The following is a 10,536-nucleotide window of genomic DNA, read 5'->3' as shown; positions in this document are numbered from 1 at the left end:
TATATATACACATATACATACATACATACATACACACACACACACACACACACATATATATGATACAACGAAAAACATGAAGACGAGGCAAAAAACAAACAAGGTGTATTAGGGTAATGCTAAAGAAAACTGGATGAAGTTTTTAACGTTTGAAGCCTATGATCTTCCACGGAAAACATGGATGAAGAGAGAAAAAAGCAAACGTGTCTGAATTAAAGTGTACCGCATGCTAAAATGACTGAAAGAGGGAAGAAATAGGTTTGGGGTGTGGGTGACCGGGGAGACAGCAGAGACCTGGCACAGGTGTGAAAGTAAGAGCGCGCGTGCGTGCTAACAAGTACGTGTATGTGTATGAAGCATTACGTACGTACTCTGTGTGTTTATGTGTGTGAGACTATCTGGCGTATGTTTGAGTGTGTGAAGATATGTCACCATCATCATCATCGTCGTCGTCATCGTCATCATCATCATCATCGTTTAACGTTCGTCTTCCATGCATATATGAATAGGACGGTTGACAGGAGCCGGCCAGGTAGAAGACTGCTCCAGGTTACTGTGTCTGTTTTGGCAGGGGTTTTTTTTTATACGGCTTGATGCCATTCCTAACACCAACCTCTCTGCAGAGTGAACTCGGTGCCTTTTACGTGGCACTAGCACCAAGTAACTCGCAAGACTGAGGAATTTTGAGAGGGGCAGGGGAATTTAAGGAGGGAAATTGCGTCAGAGGATAAAAAGTTAGAGTGTGACAGAGAGGCAGAAGTAGATGTCTTGCTATAAGGAAGGGGGGGCTCTGGGGGAGGTGATCCGGTGTCAAATGATGAAAGGTTAGAATGTGGGAGAGAAACAGAGAGGCAGAAACAGGTGTCTTGCTATGGAGGTGATAGATGGTTACCCAGCGATAGAGAGAGAGAGAGAGAGAGAGAGAAGAAGAGAGAGAGAAGAAAGAGAGAGAAAGAGAGAGAGTGAAAGAAAGAGAGAGGAAGAGAGAGAGAGGGAGGGACACTATTTTGTTTTGCAATCATAATCTACTGCCAAGTATATTAAAGGTTTATAAGTCAATAATGAATCCTACTTTGTGCTAGTGCGTTGTTTTTATTTTGAAGTGGGTCTCTACAGGTTTTTTTTTACAGAAATTAGAGCCAGTACTGAAAGTTACGACGTTTCGTATACGAATATGTCTATGTAAACAATGCGATCTACTATAGGCACAAGGCCGAAAATTTTGGGAGAGGGAGCTTGTTGATTAGATCGATCTTAGTGCTTCACTGGTACTTATTTTATAAACTCCGAAAGGATGAAAGGCAGAATCGACTTCGTCAGCACTTGAACTTAGAACGTAAATCCAGAAGAAATGCTGCTAAACATTTTATCCGGCTTATAATAGACGTATAGGTGGAGGCGCAATGGCCCAGTGGTTAGAGCAGCGGACTCGCGGTCATAGGATCGCGGTTTCGATTCCCAGACCGGGCGTTGTGAGTGTTTATTGAGCGAAAACACCTAAAGCTCCACGAGGTTCCGGCAGGCGATGGTGGCGAACCCTGCTGTATTCTTTCACCACAACTTTCTCGCACTCTTTTTTCTGTTGTACCTGTAATTCAAAGGGTCAGCCTTGTCACACTGTGTCACGCTGAATATCCCCGAGAACTACGTTAAGGGTACACGTGTCTGTGGAGTGCTCAGCCATTTGCACGTTAATTTCACGAGCAGGCTGTTCCGTTGATCGGATCAACTGGAACCCTCGACGTCGTAAGCGACGGAGTGCCAACAACAACAATAGACGTATAATAACGGTTTCAAATTTTCGGCACAAGGCCAGCAAGTTCGGGGGAGGGTGTGAGTCTATGATATCGACCCCAGTGTACAACTGGTACTTATTTTATCGACCCTGGAAGGATGAAAGGTAAAGTCGACCTTTGCAGAATTTGAACTCAGAACGTAAAGACGGACGAAATGCCGCTAAACATTTTGCTCAATGTGCTAACGAGTCTGCCAGCTCCCCGCCTTATTATAATAATAATAATAATAATAATAATAATAATAATAATAATAATAATGATGATGATGATGATGATGATGATGATGATGATGATGATGATGATGATGATGATGATGATGATGATGATGATGATCCTTTTTACTAAAGACACAAAGCCTGAACTTTTGGGAGAGGGCTACTCGTCGATTACATCGACCCCATTGCTTCACTGAACTTATCGACTACGAAAGGATGAAAGGCAAATTCGACCTCGGTGGAATTTGAACTCAGAACGTAAAGACGGACGAAATGCCGCTAAGCATTTTCTGGCCGTGGAATCAGTGAATTGTAGTTGGTAGATATTCTGTTTGAGAATCTGTTAAATTACCTAAAGGTAGATGCTGTCATAGAAGAACGTATGTCAAATAGATACGCAAGGTGACAAACAAGCGTAGCTAAAAGGTGGCATGTGTGTGTGTGTGATGGTGTTGCCTCTAGCCTCGTCTCCACCACCACCCTTAGCATTTTTATAGTGCTGTACTGTTGATGCGTATTACGACGTGCTTTTCGTAGATGGGTCGGCAAACTGAAGGTGCATCCCGGCAGTACAAACCATTGAGAAAAAAGTGTCATTTAAAGCTCGACAAGTTTGTATAGTTGTTGCTTCTTAGCCTCAGGCCAGCCCTCTTCGAATAGATTTATGTCCAAAATCGCTCTAACCTTCCACCATCTTGCATTTTTTGTCAGGTGTATCGAATGTGTCCTTGTATGTTTTTAAGATGGTAGAATGTAATTTGAAGATTTGGTTGCTATTCCTAGCAAGGCAAGCGTCTATGTGGAGGGTCTATCGTTAGCTCGAGTTGCTTTAGTTCTCTGTTGGAGTTGGTAAGAGGACTTGAGAAATCTGAAGGAAAGGAAAGAAAAAAAGAGAAATCGGTCTGTCTGTATGTCTGTTTGTGTGTGTGTGTCCTCATTTCTCTCGCTTTATCTGCGTTTATGCTATGCACCTGTCTTAGCTGTGACGCATGCGCTTATATTCGAACGATGAAGTGAATATATGAGAAAACTAAAGACCAAAATAATTAAAACAAAAAAAAAAAGAAAAATCCATGAAATTAAATTCTCTAATGCAAGTGAAAAGCCAATAAAAATAATGAAATGGAATATGTAGCTTAGGGATGCAACGCTAAGGTTATAGAGCTGGTTCGATACCACCCTATATAGCCTTTGAATGGTTTTAACGGAGTTCAGGCTGCTGTAAGCATTTGAACCAATTTCAGTTCTATCTAATGTTGGCTGACTGTTAATGATCGAAGCAGTGCTTACACCACAGTGCAGTGGTTAAAATAAACGCACAAACAACATATTCTAGTCACAAACAAGAACAAACACGTGACGACGTATACATCCATACGTCAAAATTCAAATTCCAGTAACGTCTATTGGATCAATCACCTAGATCTAACTTCTATAAAGGGGCTGCAACATATGCCAACACATGCAGTGACTTCAACTCATTAACGTGTCGAAAACTTTGAGCTGGCAGAATCGTTGGCACGCCGGGAAAAATGCTTAGCGGTATTTCGTCTGTTTTTACGTTCTGAGTTCAAATCCCGCTGATGTCAACATTACCTTTCATCCTTTTGGGGTCGATAAAATGAGTAACAGTGGAGCACTGGGGTTGATGCAATCGCCCTATCTCCTACCCCGAAATACTGGCCTTGTGCCAAATTAGGCGCAGGAGTGGCTGTGTGGTAAGTAGCTTGCTTACAGCCACATGGTCCCGGGTTCAGTCCCACTGCGTGGCACCTTGGGCGAGTGTCTTCTACTATAGCCTCGGGCCGACCAAAGCCTTGCGAGTGGATTTGGTAGATGGAAACTGGAAGAAGCCCATCGTATATGCTGGTATATGTTTATGTCCCCGTAAGCTAGCGGTTCGGCAAAAGAGCCCGATAGAATAAATACTAGGCTTCCAAAGAATAAGTCCTGGGATCGATTTGCTCGACTATAAAAGAGTAAAAAAAGGTTTAGTGTTTCAAACAAACTGCGAGGAACACATACGAAAATGAAGAGAAATTCATAGAAACGAGACTGAAACAGTCTTGGTACAAGTCGTGCAGTGTACATACATACATACAAACATTGATGTTGGCACTCCGTCGATTACGACGACGAGGGTTCCAGTTGATCCGATCAACAGAACAGCCTGCTTGTGAAATTAACGTGCAAGTGGCTGAGCACTCCACAGACACGTGTACCCTTAACGTAGTTCTCGGGGGAGATTCAGCGTGACACAGAGTGTGACAAGGCTGGCCCTTTGAAATACAGGTACAACAGAAGCAGGAAGAAAGGGTGAGAGAGTACAGCAGGGTTCGCCACCATCCCCTGCCGGAGCCTCGTGGAACTTTAGGTGTTTTCGCTCAATAAACACTCACAACGCCCGGTCTGGGAATCGAAACCGCGATCCTACGACCACGAGTCCGCTGCCCTAACCACTGGGCCATTGCGCCTCCACTGTAGCGTACAAAACATCTAAAAACAAAAGCTGTTAACTCTAATTTTGTGTATATGTGTGTGGGTGGGTTTGTGTGTGTGCATGTGTGTACACCAACACATATACATACATATATAGCAATACAAATATATATGTATAGGCGCAGGAGTGGCTGTGTGTAAGAAGCTTGCTTCACAACCACATGGTTCCGGGTTCAGTCCCACTGCATGGCACCTTGGGCAAGTGTCTTCTACTATAGCCTCGGGCCGACCAAAGCCTCGCGAGTGGAATTGGTAGACGGAAACTGAGAGAAGCTTGTCGTGTATATATGTATGTATTTGTGTATCTAAGTTTGTTCCCCAACCATCGCTTGAAAACCGATGTTGGTGTGTTTACGTTCCCGAACTTAGTGGTTCGGCAAAAGAGACCAATAGAATAAGTACTAGGCTTACAAGGCTGGGGGTGAATTTGTTCGACTAAAGTTGGTGCTCCAGCATGACCGCAGTCAAATGATTGAAACAAGAATAAAAGTAAAAGAATGTATAGATAGATATATACATGTATAAGGTAGATACATACGTATGCATACATATATATGTGTGTGTATGTATATATCTATCTTATACATGTATAAAAATATATACCCTTACACACATATTTCAAATACAAGGGAGTTTTGATAAAGTAAGAGAAGTGCGAGCAGATGGAGAGAAAAGTCGCGAAGTTGGAGGAAATAATAAGAGTGAAGATGTCGGAGAAATGTACTGAGAAATGCATTTTGATACACGAGGAAAACTACTGGGAGTACATAAAAGAACTTGGTGAAAATATAACAACGAAACGGGTATGATTAGAACTGATTATTTGCAGTTGATAAGGACGGAAGTAACAGTGGTTAATGGGAGAAAAGTAACGCGAGTGTTTCAATTTTTTGACTTGCAAAACCGTTATAATGTCTACATGATGTTGAACGTAAAAGTGAAAAAACTGGATAAATGTAACCACCCGACTTCGGGGTTCGAGTGGACATTGCGCCTCATTTTTTCTTTTTTCATTTTTGCATATTATCATTTTATTTTAATTTTTCTTCTACTATTATCATTCGCTTTTGTAATTTTTAGTTCCCCGATTTTATGTTTGTTGCGTTTTGTACCGTCTTTATGTTTTGTGATGTCTTAAAAATTCTTTGTATAGCCCTTTTTGGGTAATAAAGAAATAGGTATTTCGTCTGCCGCTACGTTCTGAGTTCAAATTCCGCCGAGGTCGACTTTGCCTTTCATCCTTTCGGGGTCGATTAAATAAGTACCAGTTACGCACTGGGGGTCAATGTAATCGACTTAATCCCTTTGTCTGTCCTTGTTTGTCCCCGCTATGTTTAGCCCCTTGTAGGCAATAAAGAAATAAATATTTTTTTACCCATAGCATTTGTTTATAATACTCTTACTAATGGAATATACATCCAGTACTCAAACTAATGGAATAATTATCCAGTACTCGTACTAATTGACTTTGTATCAAATACTTTTACTAATAGTGTTACAGCCAATACTCTTACTGATATGATCGTATGCAAATACTCTCATTAATGGTAACTGCATCCCGTACTTTTACCAGTAAAATGTATATCCAAAACTCTTACTGTTGGCCTTTATATGCAACATTCTTACTGACGTGATTGTTTCCAATAGTTTTACTAATGTGACTGTATGCAATACTCTTATTAAATTGTTTCTGTAACCAATAATGGAGATAGTTACCTATACTCTCATTAATTGGATATGTATTCAATCCTCTTACTAGCGGTCTTCATATCCGACTAATGCAGTATGTATCCAATACTTTTACAAACGTCACCATTATAAAACGGATGACACTAGGGGAGAGAAAAAAAACCGACTTAGCTAATTCTATATTTTCTTCTTCAATCATTGCATTTGTAAAAAAAAAAAAAAAAAAAAAAAAAAAAAAAAGAAAAAGAAGAAAAAAAAAGCCTTATGTTTAATTTCCTTGAGATAATTTATAACATAAACGTTGAGATATCAGCTAGCAAGTAGAATGCAGTCGAACTTGTTTCATTGTTACGTGAGATTACTTTGAAAGAAGAGAGAGGGAGAGAGAAAATTCAAGCTGTGATAGTTAAACTGTTAGAAGGTACTAAACTTTTGGTTTATAGTTAACTGACGGTTCAGAATAAATCAGCTATAATTATAAATAACACAAGACGGATTGTCGTTACTGCACAGGAGTGGGTCCGAATATTCAATCTGGTTCTACATATAGCAAATTGCCTAAGCTACTACCCCAAAATGAGAAAATATTTTGTAATAAATCCCACACTCGGTAAGTGAAACGATTTGTTTTTTTTTTTTTATAATGATTTTATGGAGAATGTTTCTCTTGTAGGCTGAGTGCGGGAGAGACTCTATCGAAAGCATTCACTTCTCTCTCGATTCTCTCTATTTCCTTGTGTGACTTCGTGAATCTGTGTGTGTGTTTATGTGTGCGTGCGTGTCTCTGTGTGTGTGCATGCACGTGTGTGTGTGTGTGTGTGTGCGCGCGCGCACGCGCGCGCGCATGTATGTGTTTGTGTGTGTGAGTATGTATCTATCTCTCTACTTGTTTTCCTCTTCTCTCTCTCCCTCTCTCTCTCCACACACACGCACACACATACACTCAATGTATGTACGTATGTATATATTATTTAAACTGAGTTACTTTCTAACTCGACTTGAGTTTCACGCCACACCGATCGTCAGGCGTGAAATTTGAGCCACGAGAAAGGAATTGAAGTATAAATAAAAAATGGACTTTACAACATAATCTTAAATGCTCTCTTCATTCGCCGACAAAAGCAACCTTGGAACATATTACGCGCGTTTGTGTATGAGTATACGTGTGTGTGTGAAGAGAAAAACAGAAATTTATTAAGGGCGGTGAATGTACAGTATAGTTAGCGTCACACAAAATACTTTGTGGTATTTCTTCCGGCCCTTCACATTTCGAGTTCGAAAACCACCAAAGTTAACTTTCTCTTTCATCCCTTCTGCTCAAAATCGTTGACCTTGTGCTTAAATTAGAAACAATTATTTTTCCTTTTATTTACATATTGTGTTTATTGATTCTTTTTCGAAGCTAAATCTTCCCTCCGTAACTGCTCCTGGTTTCTCGTTCCTCGGATGTTCAAGAGCAATTGTTGCAGGGTTTGAATTCTTAACAGGGACACCAGTCATATATTTTATCTTCTTTAATAGTGTTGTCCGAGCTGTGCTTGTTGTTTCGTCGTAGGACAGCCATGATTTTTTTTCTTTTCTGGATATCGCTATATCTCCCAATTCTCTTTAAATCCGCTTTTCTTCAGAGCACCATTATAACGGAGTACAACTTAATGCAGTGATAATTTCACGTTTATCGGAGGACACACACACACACACACACACACACACACACACACACACACACACACACACACACAGTAACTCTTGTGTGTATACTTGGATATCTAGCTCCAATTGTTTATTGTGGTTGACTCTATCAAATTGCTCTTGGAACAAGAAATGCAGAGCTTGCAAATACCCACAATGGGGAAACTACGTGGGGGGGACAGATGATATAAAACAGGTGTTTATCATAATTTCTCCTATATTTGCTATTATACACACGCACACACACATACATACACACACACACACACACACACACACACACACACACACACTGGGTGCCCGGGCTAAATTTGACTGTTTTGCATAAAAAGAAACAATATCCCATTCATAGACAAAAGTATTTTTTTAAATCAAAAAGTATCAACTAGATTATGGCTGAGAGATAACAGTTTATTCAAAGTAGCCATCCTCAACTTACATCACAGCCTCGAGACGGCTCCAGAATCTGGTGCATGCGTTCCTCATTATATGCCTTGGAAGATCTTCGAACAACTCCTTGATCTTGGCCACCACCTTGATCTTGTTACAGGCAGAGTGGTTGGTGTTTTTTCTCAACTGCGCCCACATATAGTAATTCATGGAATTACAATCGAGGGGATTAGTCAGAAATTGAGGCTGGTCAAGTTGTAGAAATTGTCTGACAACCATTTCTGACTGCTTCCGAAAGCATAGCAAGGAGCCGAATCCTGCTGGCACACCCGCATAGTCTTCCAGCAGCAACCCTCTCCAGCTAGAGCTGACCAAGCTCAGCACCGTTAGCTAATGAAACATCCGTCATTTATCACACAGCTCTTGCTGTTTACAACGGTGAACCATCACACCCTATGGTCCCCACTACATGCTGTAATGGGCCATTGAGTGTTAAGTGTGTCTTAGCTAGAGACAGCGAAGCGCCAGTGACAAGGTATGAAACGCCTACATGTTGGCTGCTTATCTGCTAGTGTATTGACTCGACCATCAGCTGCTCCGGATAACGATCTCCTCTTATTTTAATATTTATGAAATTTATCTCCGTCAGTTTTGTTTTATCTGTTAGGGCATCGTTTTCGTTCATCTACCCCAGTAATACAAGATGGTTTCACTGAAAACACAAACACATGCACAAAAGGAATAAGCATCACGCTACAATATTAGCTAGGTCAGTTAGTTTGTTAGTTGTTTGATTTCAAGAAGTGTATTGACGACAAGAAAATCGATTCTTTTCTCCAAAGACGTCTGATTAATTTCTAAGTTCACAGTTACATTTTCAAATGACAATCTGTTTCAAATTACACATTTTTATTCTTGGATTTGATATGTAAGCAGTTATAATTTAATCTCGCTTCATATGCGTAATCTATAAATCCAAAATTGGTCATCTTTAAAGCTTTAAGTGGCTGATATTTTTTAAATATGCTGATATATATGGATGTTAATGAATTCGTACGTGTTTAAAAGATATTAGAAAAAATGACGAGAGGTCAAGGGTAGACAATGATTGTAGGAAAAGAATGTGGGCAGAATTTCAGAAGCTGACGTTTAGAAAACAGCGTGCAGAGCAATTGACAAAGTGTCTAAGTGGGGTAATATTGCAAGTATGGAAGATGAAAGGAGAAGAAGTGACGGCGTCAACTGCATCTAGGCGTAAGTGTATGCAACTTGTTAGAACTGAAAAAAAAAAAAGATGATATAACAGTGATTGGAAAAGCAGAATAAGGCAATACTTCTGCAGGCTTGGGGTTGGAATGAATTAATGAGTTGCAAGTTAGTCGGAGAGTTTTTCCTTTGGATGCAGTTTAAAATTTTTGTGTGTGTTAGTAACAGCATTTTCCTAGATGTGGGCTCAGTATTCCATCCTGGGTTTCACTCGATCCTCGTGAAGTATTAACAATTGTTGTGAGCTGAAGTACTTTTTGACCTTAAAGAGCGAGGAGGTTCAATTTTAGAAATACAGGTTTTGTTATGTCATGAATGAGAAAGATCGTGATTGTGAAGCCTAGCATATGTAGTGAGTTTTGAGAGTTGAATTTGCCAATCAAACATTAGTATCAAACATAAGCTGTATATATAACCATATATATTTATCAATTTCTATTGCTATACGTTATATTCTAATAATTACTGATATTTTATATTTTATATTTTATATATTATATATGTAAGGCATGACATGTCATATATCTATGTATATTGTTATAATTCTCCTTTTACTAAATAAATAAATAGATATGACATAATATAATGTCGATAAGTTGACGAATACCACCTATTGATCCGCTCCATTTTCTTATTGCTCTCTCTCTCTCTCTCTCTCTCTCTCTCTCTCTCTCTATATATATATATATATATATAGTTTAAAAAAACAATAACAAAAAAACAAAAAACAACAAAGTGAGGACGTGATATGGATAGTATTATTGGACGCTCAGGAAAGGAAAGAGAGAGATGCATATGTGGACACAGGACGTTATGAAACGTGTACAGCAAAAAAAAAAACGAAATACGAGTATATGGAATATGAACTATTTCGAACAACGAAAGACACAAATGGAAAACAAGACAAACAACATAAAGAACGACCCTTCATCAGTTGTTTCGAAATACGAGAGTAGAAAAACAGCCAACAACTGATGAAGGGTCGTTCT

The 10,536-nt window shown here is 39.6% G+C and overlaps 1 protein-coding gene across 2 annotated transcripts in view; it reads left to right on the top strand.

Annotated features, from left to right (window-relative positions):
* The window catches only part of LOC106880735 (forkhead box protein J1-B), a 181,110-nt gene that overhangs the window by 9,349 nt on the left and 161,225 nt on the right, over positions 1-10,536 (top strand). Inside the window, exon 1 of one of the 2 annotated variants that reach the window (XM_052968663.1) lies at positions 6,791-6,809. The exons of the other annotated variant lie outside the window; for it this stretch is intronic. The gene's annotated coding sequence lies outside the window, so the exon portion shown is untranslated. Of the gene's footprint in view, positions 1-6,790; positions 6,810-10,536 lie in introns of those variants that run through there. 2 annotated transcript variants of the gene reach the window in all.

Source organism: Octopus bimaculoides, chromosome 6 (genome assembly GCF_001194135.2).
Source record: "Octopus bimaculoides isolate UCB-OBI-ISO-001 chromosome 6, ASM119413v2, whole genome shotgun sequence".
In the NCBI taxonomy this organism is placed as follows: Eukaryota; Metazoa; Mollusca; class Cephalopoda; order Octopoda; family Octopodidae; genus Octopus; species Octopus bimaculoides.
The sequence above is the reverse complement of the archived record's forward strand: the minus strand, read 5'-3'. Positions and strand labels throughout refer to the sequence as shown.